The following is a 13,347-nucleotide window of genomic DNA, read 5'->3' as shown; positions in this document are numbered from 1 at the left end:
GTGTACAATGTACACTGCCTAACACACATATCATCTGATGCCAAAGAGTTTGGTAGTTTGGACAGATGTTCAGCATTTCCATTTGAAAATTACCTGCAGCAGGTTAAGAATTTGGTTCGATCAAGTAAAAACCCTCTTGTTCAAGGAGGATTTAAGGGATTTACTGGAGAACTTGGCAAAGGTATATTAACAATAGTCGTCTCTATTACTAATGACACTATTGCAGATGAAGGTATCTTTGTAAGATATTGCTATGCCACCTCCTTTTTTTATTAGGCCTGCAGTTGTGAATGGCTTTATTATCAGCCAAGTTGTAGCATACAACATAGCATATATATATGCGAACAAGCATGTTGATATATATATATATATATATATATATATATATATATATATATATATATATATATATATATATATATATATATATATATATATATATATATATATATATATATAATATAATATATTTATTTATTTATTTATTTATTTATTTATTTATTCAAAATTCGTCAGTGTACTACATTTTTGTTGTTGCTTTTAGGTGATGCTTTTAACCAGTGTACGTGGGTGTGATTGTGCAACCACGGTTCGAAGAATAATGAAGATATGAACAAACGGCCTGTGGTCACTATACAGTCTGGAAGGGCAAAAGAAGAAATTGGCATTTCTACAAAAACAAGAACTATATAATGTTATTTTAAGTAAGTAACCAAAAAATTAAATAATTTTTTTAAAGTTTAAAATTCACTTAAAAATTTAAATTTTAAATTAAAAAATTTTAACCAAAAAACTTAATATTTTTCATATTTGGAACCATTCCATAATATTTTCCCAAGCATAAATGATTATATTTCTATCACTTGCTCTTAAGATTGTTTCATTTAATAGAGGTTGGGCATAATTGTTCTCTGCTGCTAATAGAACTGACTGACTTAGCTATAGGAAAATGTAAACTTAATTGGTTTATCCATTACAGTATTTTGCAGTTTATTTCATGATCCTGTTCTTAATACTTGCATAAATAGTAGATTACAAAATGCATTTTTATATCATTAGTATTGAATAATAATAATGCAAATAATTGACTTATAAATGATGTACAATTAATTGGTAGGTGATATTATATTATTAATATTTTTTCATTCTTGCAAAGCCTTAACAAAGCCATTAACATGTTAATATAAACTTGATCACCTTCCACTTATTTTCTCATGTGCTACCTACATGTACAAAACCTTATTCCTAAATGCATATTTTCTGAAGCTTGTCCTTTATATGTTGTGTATCACCATCTCTGGAGAGTTTTATCTGATTGATGTATAAATTACTTTTAATTTTACAGAATATTATTGTTATACTGAATTTATTATTATATAAATAACTTAATTTTACAGAATCATCTATCAACGCACATCCACAAGTTGAGGAGGAGGATGTGACCTTCCAGATTTCTGAAGTACTTAAACATACACCAAACAGGCCTGGTGGATCTAGGTACAAGGTAAAATAATTTAATTTTTTTTTTTTTTTTTTTTTTTTACTAATTGTCCGATATATATATATATATATATATATATATATATATATATATATATATATATATATATATATATATATATATATATATATATATATATACCTAGTAGCCAGAACGCACTTCTCAGCCTTTTATTGGAGTTAGAATTAACGTAGATATATGACCGAACCTAACCAACCCTACCTAACCTAACCTAACCTATCTCTATAGGTTAGGTTAGGTTAGGTTAGGTAGCCGAAAAAGTTAGGTTAGGTTAGGTTAGGTAGGTTAGGTAGTCGAAAAACAATTAATTCATGAAAACTTGGCTTATTAGGCAAATCGAGCCTTGCATAGTAGGCTGAAAAGTGCGTTCTGGCTACTAGGTACGACATATATATATATTTATATAAATATATATATATATATATATATATATATATATATATATATATATATATATATATATATATATATATATATATATATATATATATATATATATATATATATATATATATATATATATATTATATATATATATAAATATATATATATATTTATATATATATATATATATTATATATATATATATATATATATATATATATATATATATATATATATATATATATATATATATATATATATATATATATATATATATAGTGTGTGTGTAATTACCTAAGTGTAGTTACAGGATGAGACCGTCTTCCCAGCACTCTCTGTCATATTGTTATAGAGTGACGCTTTGAAACTACTGACAGTCTTGGCCTCCACCACCTTCTCACCTAACTTGTTCCAACCGTCTACCACGCTATTTGCGAAAGTGAATTTTCTTATATTTCTTTAGCATCTGTGTTAAGCTAGTTTCAATCTATGACCTCCTGTTCTTGAAGTTCCAGGTTTCAGGAAATCTTCCCTGTCGATTTTATCAATTCCTGTTACTATTTTGTATGTAGTGATCATATCACCTCTTTCTTCTGTCTTTTAGTTTTGGCATATTTAATGCCTCTAACCTCTCCTCGTAGCTCTTGCCCTTCAGTTCTGGGAGCCACTTAGTAGCATGTCTTTGCACCTTTTCCAGTTTGTTGATGTGCTTCTTAAGATATGGGCCAACTTCTGTTGTTGGGCACCACACAACAGCTGCATATTCTAGCTTTGGCGTAACAAAAGTCATGAACAATTTCTTTAGAAAATCACCATCCATGTATTTAAACGCAATTCTAAAGTTAGAAAGCGTAGCATAGGCTCCTCGCACAATATTCTTTATGTGGTCCTCAGGTGATAGTTTTCTATCTAGAACCACCCCTAGATCTCTTTCTTTATCAGAATTCTTTAAAGATTTCTCACATAATGTATAGGTTGTGTGGGGTCTATGTTCTCCTGTTCCACATTCCATAACATGGCATTTATTAACAATAAATTCCATTTGCCAAGTGGTGCTCCATATACTTATTTTATCCAGGTTTTCTTGAAGGGCATGACAATCATCTAAATTTCTTATCCTTCCTATTATCTTAGCATCATCAGCAAACATGTTCATGTAATTCTGTATACCAACTGGTAGATCATTTATGTAGACAATAAACATCACTGGTGCAAGAACTGAACCCTATGGTACTCCACTTGTGACATTTCTCCAGTCCGATACATTGCCTCTGATTACTGCCCTCATTTTTCTATCAGTCAGAAAATTTTTCATCCATGTTAGAAGCTTACCTGTCACCCCTCCAATATTTTCCAGTTTCCAGAACAACCTCTCTATGTGGAACTCTGTCGAATGCCTTTTTTAGGTCCAGATAGATGCAGTCAACCCAACCATCTCTTTCCTGTAATATATCTGTTGCTCGATCATAGAAACTGAGTAAATTCGATACACAGGATCTTCCAAATCGAAAACCATACTGTCTGTCTGAAATTATATCATTTCTCTCCAGGTGTTCTACCCATTTAGTTTTAATTATTTTTTCCAATATTCCAATTCCAATTTTTTCCAATAATGTGTATGTGTGTATGTATATTTGTGTTGTTGAATATGACCGAAAGTCATAGTCTTTCTGCCCCTCTCCTTACTGCTATTGTTGTTTCTCGCATCTTTGTATTGCTTGTATGTTTGGGCAATTTTTCCCTTTTTCCTAGTTCTGCATCTCTGCTTTAGTATAAATTTTGTTGTGCCATTATCATATATTTCACAAAACTTGACATACATCTCATTTACTTCATGTCCTAACAGCAAGTGTTTGTCAAATTCCTTAAGGAAATATCTGAGTTCCCCATAATGACCTCTCCACAAGTCAGGTTTTTCAACTGCTTCAAGCTCATTTTCTTCCAGATTATAATGCATTGCATACTTTATTCCCAAAAAGACATGGTCACTTTTACCCAAGTGACAATGTCACTTGGGTAAAAGGAGGGAGGTACTGAAAGGAGGAAAAGGGAGGTACCAAAGGAGGGAGGTACTGAATGATAAATATATCTTTCTCTTTCCTGGTAAATATAATATCCAGCATGGAGGGAACATCCCCTTCCCTCATCCTCGTAGGTTTACGAAATTATATATATATATATATATATATATATATATATATATATATATATATATATATATATATATATATATATATATATATATATATATATAAAGTTTGTGTGTGTGTAATTTATATAAATAAATAATTAAATATTAATTTTGTTAATATCTTTTCAGGGAAAACTTGCAAGTACAATTCGTATACAAGAGGGGCAACAAGAGCCAGAGGATGTCTACTAAGAAAATATATAAGTCTTTATCCTCACACTCTTGATATATGGTCTTCTCTGGTCTCTTTATTTTCTCTCCTCACAAATGTCCCTTTTTTTCATTTCTTTTACGTTTCTCTCCTGTTTTTCTTGTCTTTTAATCTCTCCTTTCCTCCTCTCTTCTAACACCTCTCGTTTCCTGTCTCTTCTAGCTTCTCTCTTCCTTTACTTTTTATATTTGTGGTATTCATTTATGTCATTTTTATCTTGTATATTTTTCTTGTATCTTTTTCTTATCTTGTGTTTCTCTTCCCCTTCTCTTCAATGATTTCTCATTTCTCTCCTCTCTCTGTTGTTTCTGTTCTGTCTTCTCTCTCCTTGCCTTAATTTGTTCTGTCTCCTCTTTTGTTGTGTGTGTGTCTTTCTGTCTCTGTCTGTCTGTCTCTCTCTCTCTCTCTCTCTCTCTCTCTCTCTCTCTCTCTCTCTCTCTCTCTCTCTCTCTGGCTCTCTCGCTCTCTCTCTCTCTGGCTCTCTCGCTCTCTCTCTCTCTGGCTCTCTTGCTCTCTCTCTCTCTGGCTCTCTCTCTCTCTCTGGCTCTCTTGCTCTCTCTCTGGCTCTGGCTCTCTCTCTCTCTGGCTCTCTCTCTCTCTCTGGCTCTGGCTCTCTCTTTCTCTCTGGCTCTCTCTTTCTCTCTGGCTCTCTCTCTGGCTCTCTCTCTCTCTGGCTCTGGCTCTCTCTCTCTGGATCTGGCTCTCTCTTTCTCTGGCTCTCTCTCTCTCTCTGGCTCTCTCTCTCTCTCTCTCTCTCTCCCTCTCTTTCTCTGGATCTCTCGCTCTCGCTCTCTCTGGCTCTCGCTCTCTCTGGCTCTCTCTCTCTCTGGCTCTCTCTCTCTCTCTCTCTCTCTCTCTCTCTCTCTGGCTCTCTCTCTCTCTCTCTGGCTCTCTCTCTCTCTCTCTGGCTCTCTCTCTCTCTCTCTCTGGCTCTCTCTCTCTCTCTCTCTGGCTCTCTCTCTCTCTCTCTGGCTCTCTCTTTCTCTCCGGCTCTCTCTCTCTCTCTGGCTCTCTCTCTCTCTCTCTCTGGCTCTGACTCTCCCTCTCTCTGGCTCTGGCTCACGCTCTCTCTCTCTCTCTTTCTCTGGCTCTGTGGCTCTCTCTCTCTGGCTCTCGCTCTCTCTCTCTGGCTCTCATATTTCATTTGATTTAAAAATGTCTGAGATTTTTACTTAATCTAAGTTATATTGCATGGTGCTAATATGAATATTATACATGACTGTTTTTTCTTTTCTTTCTCTCTCTCTTTCTCCCTTTCTTTCTCTTTCTTTCCTTCTCTCTCTCTTTTTCTTTCTCTTTCTACATGAATATTATACTTGACTGTGTTTACATTCACTTGTAGATTTTTATTTTTAGTTAATTAGTCCTAAACTTTTGATTAATAGATTTTTATTATTAGTCATAGAAAAACTATAGTGTTATATGTATACTCGGAAAATTTTACTTGTTTTAGTTTTAAGTAACAATAACTGCTTGTAACGTCAGACTGATCTCAGCATGACATGAATCACAGGCTGCTTGATCACAAAATCTATTGTGTTCACATATTGCATATATAGATTTTTAAATTTTTACTTTTATATTCTGTTATAGATATAGTCTATATATTTCGAGCTATTACATATATTTTGTTGTATTACTCATTCTTAATTAAATAAATATAATATTTTAATTCTCTTTTTGTACCCTATTTATTTGTAATTTACACATACATATATAGGATGTCCATTTCTTTCTCAGATATGTCTTCTTTCTTTCTCTCCCTTTCTATTTCAGATATGAATTAAAAAATTATTATACCCTAATTTACCCTAAACGTTTTAATGTAGGTAATTAAAAGATTATAAAAAAGTTTTTAGAAATGTTAATTATTTACGTTCTAAGGTTGTATATAAAAGTTCTCAAAAAACCTTTTCTAAACGTAATTATAAACGTGCTGAAAACAATGAAATGTCGTTTTTAGGATGTTTTAAAAACATGAAAATGTTTGCTGGGTAACATATGTCCACTGTTTTTAATACATTCCTTGTTACATCCTCTCCAACCAGGCCACCCATATATATTTATGCAAACTATCTAAAAGACTTATTTGTTCTAGCCTTAGTTATGTTAGGGCAGGTAGGGTTAGGTGAAGTCAATATTTTCTATGATAATTTTAAGCAAATTTGCTATATCTTATAAAAAATGCATCCTATTAAAACCTAAATTCATCTAAATCTATCAAACAAAAAAAATATACTTATACTACACAAATTTGACTAAATTTAACTTAGCAAAAGCTAAACTAACTAAATATGAGCATCCCATATCCTCACATACAAGCCTATGTTACCTCTGTCCATACATTACATGAGTTGGCCATATAGCTCGATCCCCAAATAGGAAAATTTACACTATTTCATAAACATGCTAGTTCATGACCCTAAGATATTATATATATATATATGTCCTTCCCTACACGACCTCATCTAACCTGACCTAGCATATCCAAACCTAGATTTGGTTAAAGTTGATGAAATTTAAGCTATTTCCACCTAAATTTGACCTAATTTAAGAAAATTCCCACCAAATATATCCAAATGTTGTGTATCATAGCATCGCCAAAGCCCATTTTTACCTACATTTTCTCCTATTCCATCCTACCCTACGCAACCTTACCTAACCTATCCTAGCATATCCAAACCTAGATTTGGTTAAAGTCGGTGAAATTTAAGCTATCCCACATAAATTTGACCTAATTTAAGACAATTCCCACCAAATATCTCCAAATGTTGTGCACTGCCAAAGCCCATTTTTACCTACATTTTCTCCTATTCCATCCTACCCTATGCAACCTTACCTAACCAAACCTAGCACATCCAAACCTAGATTTGGTTAAAGTTGATGAAATTTAAGCTATTCCCACCTAAATTTGACCTAATTTAAGACATTTCCCACCAAATATCTCCAAATGTTCTGTATCATAGCATTGCCAAAGCCTACCTACATTTTCTCCTATTCCATTCTACCCTACGCAACCTTACCTAACCTATCCTAGCATATCTAAACCTAGATTTGGTTAAAGTCGCCGAAATTTAAGTTAACCCATATAAATTTGACCTAATTTAAGACAATTTCCACCAAATATACCCAAAAATGTTTTGGAACATAGCACGGCCAAAGCTCATTTTATCTGGGTTTTCACCTATTCCAACCTGCCCTAGACAACCCTACCCAGCCTCTCCTGGCATATCCAAAGTCAGATTTGATTATAGTTGGCAAAATTTATGCCTTTCCAACCTAAATTTAACCTAATTTAAGCCAATTCCCACCGAATATACCCAAATGTTTTGTATCTTAGCATGGCCAAAGTTCATTTCACCCAAGTTTTCACCTATTCCATCTTACCTTACACAGCCTTACCTAACCTGACCTAGCATATCCCAAGCTAGATTTGATTAAAGTTCGGGAAATTTATGCTTACTCGCCTAAATTCAACCTAATTTAAGATAATTTCTACCCAATATACCCAAAATGATTTGTTACATAGCTCAGCCAAAGACCATTTTAGCCAAGTTTTCACATATTCCAACCTACCCTACATAGCCTTACCTATCCCTGACCTAGCAGATTTGATTAAAGTTTGGGAAATTTAAGCTATCGCCATCAAATTGGAGACAATTTCCACCAAATATGCCTAAATGTTTTGTATCATAGAACAGCCAAAACCCATTTTACCCACATTTTCACCCATTCCATCTAAACCTGGACCCAACCTCTGATGCGACATATACTCAGAGAAGTGATGTTTTTTGGATATGAACCTAAATGCCCGTGCCTAACCTGCAAGAGTCTTGGAGCTTTGTTGAATATTTTATCTATTTTTCTTCGAAAACTGAAGTTTTGGATATGAACCTATCCGCACTGTGCCTAACCTGCTAGGTTCTTTGTTAAACAGTGTAACCATATTCATAGAAAAGTGATGTTTTGGATATGGACCTAACAGCCCCTCTCCTTTAAAACTTGGAACTGTGTTCAATATTGTAGATATAGTGTCGGGTAGGTGTTTTGTTTTTATACATCAACCCAACCGTACTGGACCTAACCTCCCTTCATCTAACTTCAAATTTATCGTAAATATGGGAGGAACGTGTTGTTTGTGCATCAACCCAACCGTCCTGGACCTAACCTCCCTTCATCTAACTTCAAATTTATCGTAAATATGGAAGGAACGTGTTGTTTGTGCATCAACCCAACCGTCCTTGACCTAGCCTCCATTTATCACACTTCAAATTTATCATAAATATGGGAGGACCGTGTTATTTGTGCATCAACCCTGCCGTCCTGGGCCTAACCTCCCTTTATCTAACTTAAAATTTATTGTATATATGGGAAGAAGGTGTTGTTTATGCATCAACCCAACCTCCCTGGACCTAACCTCTGATACACGAATCTTGGTTCAATATTGCATCATACTTGTAGCATTTTTTTTTCACATAATTCAACCATCCTCAACCTAACCTCTATTACCTGGGGGAGGGAGGTTAATGGAAAATATGATAATAATGGGAATTTTCTCTACATCAGTTCAACTTAACCATCCTTAACCTAACCTTAGTTAGAAAGGGATATAACTCACCAAAACTATTTAATTACCATTTACCCAATTTTCCTTATCCTAACCTATAACTAGAGGGTTTAGACCCCCCTTTACCTCGAAATTATACTATATATTTAAGGTAGGAATATATTTTCACATATAAACCTAACATTCCCTAATTTAACCCTTTACTATAATTTAACCCTAAACTATAACAGAAAACGGACTTATTCAGGGAGGATGAAGAAGGGGTGACTGGCTAGCTGATGACGTAATTGACCATTAGCAATGCCTGTGCAGGGTCATTGAGCGGCTACCTGGTGACGTCATTGGCCATCAGCGATGTCTGTGCAAGGGACACTGGGGTAACGAAAAACATGTATGACAACAAGGGACCTTTTAATACCCTTGAGCGTAATTTCATGGACTAAAGGCAATCACCCGCTTGGGTAACGAAAAACAGGTATGACGGATCGTGTCCCCTTAAAACTGTAACGAAAAACAGGTATGACGGATCGTGTCCACTCGAAACTGTAACGAAAAAACAGGTATGACGGATCGTGTCCCCTTAAAACTGTAACCAAAAACAGATATGACGGATCGTGTCCCCTTAAAACTGTAACGAAAAACAGGTACGACGGACCGTGTCCCTCGAAACAGGTATGACGGATCGTGTCCCTCGAAACTGTAACGAAAAACAGATATGACGGATCAAGTCCACTCGAAACTGTAACGAAAAACAGGTATGACGGATCGTGTCCCCTTAAAACTGTAACGAAAAACAGGTATGACGGATCGTGTCCCTCGAAACAGCTATGACGGATCGTGTCCCTCGAAACTGTAACCAAAAACAGGTATGACGGATCGTGTCCACTCGAAACTGTAACCAAAAACAGGTATGACGGATCGTGTCCCTCGAAACAGGTATGACGGATAGTGTCCACTCGAAACTGTAACGAAAAACAGGTATGACGGATCATGTCCCCTTGAAACTGTAACGAAAAACAGGTATGACGGATCGTGTCCCTCGAAACTGTAACCAAAAACAGGTATGACGGATCGTGTCCCCTCGAAACTGTAACCAAAAACAGGTATGACAGGTCGCGTCCCCTTAAAACCGAAACGAAAAACAGGTATGACGGATCGTGTCCACTCGAAACTGAAACCAAAACAGGTACGACGGATCGTGTCCCCTTAAAACTGTAACGAAAAACAGATATGACGGATCGTGTCCCCTTAAAACTGTAACGAAAAACAGGTATGACGGATCGTGTCCCTCGAAACAGGTATGACGGATCGTGTCCCTCGAAACTGTAACGAAAAACAGATATGATGGATCGTGTCCACTCGAAACTGTAACGAAAAACAGGTATGACGGATCGTGTCCCTCGATACAGGTATGACGGATCGTGTCCCTCGAAACAGGTATGACGGATCGTGTCCCTCGAAACAGGTATGACGGATCGTGTCCCTCGAAACTGTAACCAAAAACAGGTATGACGGATCGTATCCACTCGAAACTGTAACCAAAAACAGGTATGACGGATCGTGTCCCCTCGAAACTGTAACGAAAAACAGGTATGACAGATCGTGTCCCTCGAAACTGTAACCAAAAACAGGTATGACGGATCGTGTCCCTCGAAACTGTAACCAAAAACAGGTATGACAGATCGTGTCCCCTTAAAAATGTAACGAAAAACAGGTATGACGGATCGTGTCCACTCGAAACTGTAACGAAAAACAGGTATGACGGATCGTATCCCCTTAAAACTGTAACGAAAAACAGGTATGACGGATCGTGTCCCTCGAAACAGGTATGACGGATCGTGTCCCCTTAAAAATGTAACGAAAAACAGGTATGACGGACCGTGTCCCTCGAAAAAAGCAAAACGGACACGGTCCGTCATAAATCCTACTACCCAGCAAACAATTTTAGGTTGCCACAACACATCTGGAAAGTATTTGAAAGGATTGGAAACGTTTGTTTTATCGTATCAGATACGATATTGTGTGTGGACTTAAATAGGTTTCCAAAACTTATAACCAAGACATATGTATCTAACACTAATTTGAGATGTTGTGGCAACTTTACACTCCTAACATGAGTCATTCATAATCCATTCATACACCAATATGAATCTCTTGTGAAAGGTTTGAGCCTTATCTGAACCCTTTTCACATCTTTGTGTTTAAAGTTAAATTTCTTGAAATTAAATTATATTATTTTATATTATATTATATTATTTTTATTATATTTTATTTTATAATGTATTATTATTTTTCTTATATTTTTTATATTATATTATTGTTTTCAATTTAAATATTAAAACCAATTTAAGGGTAAAAAAATCAAATAATTTATATTTCTTTTATTATTTATTAACAAATCAGCAAAAATACAAAAACATATGACCTATATAATTATATATATAATATATATATAAATAATATATATATATAAATAATTTATATAATATATATATATATATATATATATATATATATATATATATATATATATATATATATATATATATATATATATATATATATATATATATATATATATATATATATATATATATATATATATTAGTGTAATATATAAGAATGTAGTGTAATAGTATATATATTATATATATTATATATATATATATATATTTATATATAAATAATATATTTATATATAAATAACATATTTATATATAAATAACATATTTATATATAAATAATATATTTATATATAAATAATATATTTATATATAAATAATATATTTATATATAAATAATATATTTATATATAATATATTTATATATAAATAATATATTTATATATAAATAATATATTTATATATAAATAATATAATTATATATAAATAATATATATATAAATAATATATATATAAATAATATATATAAATAATATATATATATAAATAATATATATATATAAATAATATATATATGATAACCATCTTTGTAACCTATATGTAACTCCCTCTTTGTAACAAAGTTCAAATAAAGCAAATATATATGTGTACATACAAAAGAATGGGGGTGGTAGAAGATAATATTAGTGTTTAGTGAGTGACCACAAGGTCTCCTCTGAATACTTTTTATTTTCTTCTCCGAGGCTATGGGTCCCCACATTGGCACCAGAGGTCTTCCTCACAAACTTTTTATATAATATATATATATAAATAATATATATATAAAGGTAAAACTAGCTAGTTATACGTAGATATATGATAACTAACCAACCCTACCAAACCTAACCTATATATATATATATATATATATATAATATAATGGCCTACTCTGCCAAAGCACAGGGGGATGGCACTCGAGGCACAGTGAAGTTAACGACATCATCAAGAGGAGCCTCATCACAGCTGGATGCCCAGCTGAAAGAGAGCCCCGTTACCTAACGCCCCGTAACTCTGATGCTCTTATTGGTCGCCCGGATGGTATCACAGTGAACCCCTGGAAGAATGGCAAGCAGTTGGTATGGGACTACACGTGCGTATCAACCCTGGCTAACACCTACATTAACCTCAGTGTTGCACAACCAGGTGGCGCTGCCACCCACAGGGAAGCAGCCAAATCCCGTAAGTATAGAGAACTGGATCACCACTACAATTTTGTCCCCATTGCTTCTGAGACGCTCGGCGCCTGGGGTAAAAGTGCTACCAGTTTTTTGAAGGAACTGGGTTCTAGGCTCATTGAAACAACAAGGGACCCGAGAGCTGCAAGCTTTCTTTTCCAGCGCCTCAGTGTGGCGATACAGAGGGGAAATGCGCACTGCATCCAGGGTTCCTGCCCGCCATCTGAGGAGCTGGAGGAACTCGACAACCTATGACAACCATCTTTGTAACCCATATGTAACTCCTTTTTTGTAACAAAGTTCAAATAAAGTAAATATATATGTGTAAAAAATATATATATATATATATATATATATATATATATATATATATATATATATATATATATATTGTAATATATATACACACATATATATATATAGGTTATATATAGGAATCTATATGTGTCTATATATAGACACATATAGATTCTTCTATATAGACATTAGCCATTTTCAGTATTCGTCATATCCAAGTCTGCTGTGTGATGCACATGTCTTCTTGCTTCACAACCCTGTAATGAAATATTGTTTGTTACTAATTGTTTTCAATAATACATTATTTTATTATATAATATTTAATTTATTAATTAAAAACCGTTTCCATATTATAGAAAAAAAACTAAAACAAGAATCTATATAAAACTATAGAATAGAATAGAATAATAGAATAGAATCTATATATCATATATATATTTATAAAAATAAATATATATATATAAATATATATATATATATATATTTATATATATGTGTGTATATCACGAAAATAAACACGTGATTAAGAATGTGACAATGTCAGACCACGGAGGAAGAA

General features: G+C 33.7%; 1 long non-coding RNA gene across 1 annotated transcript; it reads left to right on the top strand.

Moving 5' to 3' along the window:
* Positions 1 to 570: 570 nt before the first annotated feature.
* On the top strand, positions 571 to 4,726 carry LOC138366520 (uncharacterized). Its single transcript, XR_011229156.1, has 3 exons — positions 571 to 704; positions 1,398 to 1,504; positions 4,227 to 4,726. It is a non-coding gene; the product is annotated as an uncharacterized lncRNA (long non-coding RNA).
* The last annotated feature ends 8,621 nt before the right edge of the window (positions 4,727 to 13,347 follow it).

The sequence above is a fragment of the Procambarus clarkii genome, chromosome 19 (assembly GCF_040958095.1).
Source record: "Procambarus clarkii isolate CNS0578487 chromosome 19, FALCON_Pclarkii_2.0, whole genome shotgun sequence".
Lineage (NCBI taxonomy): Eukaryota > Metazoa > Arthropoda > Malacostraca > Decapoda > Cambaridae > Procambarus > Procambarus clarkii.
This window is presented reverse-complemented; position numbering and strand designations above follow the sequence as displayed.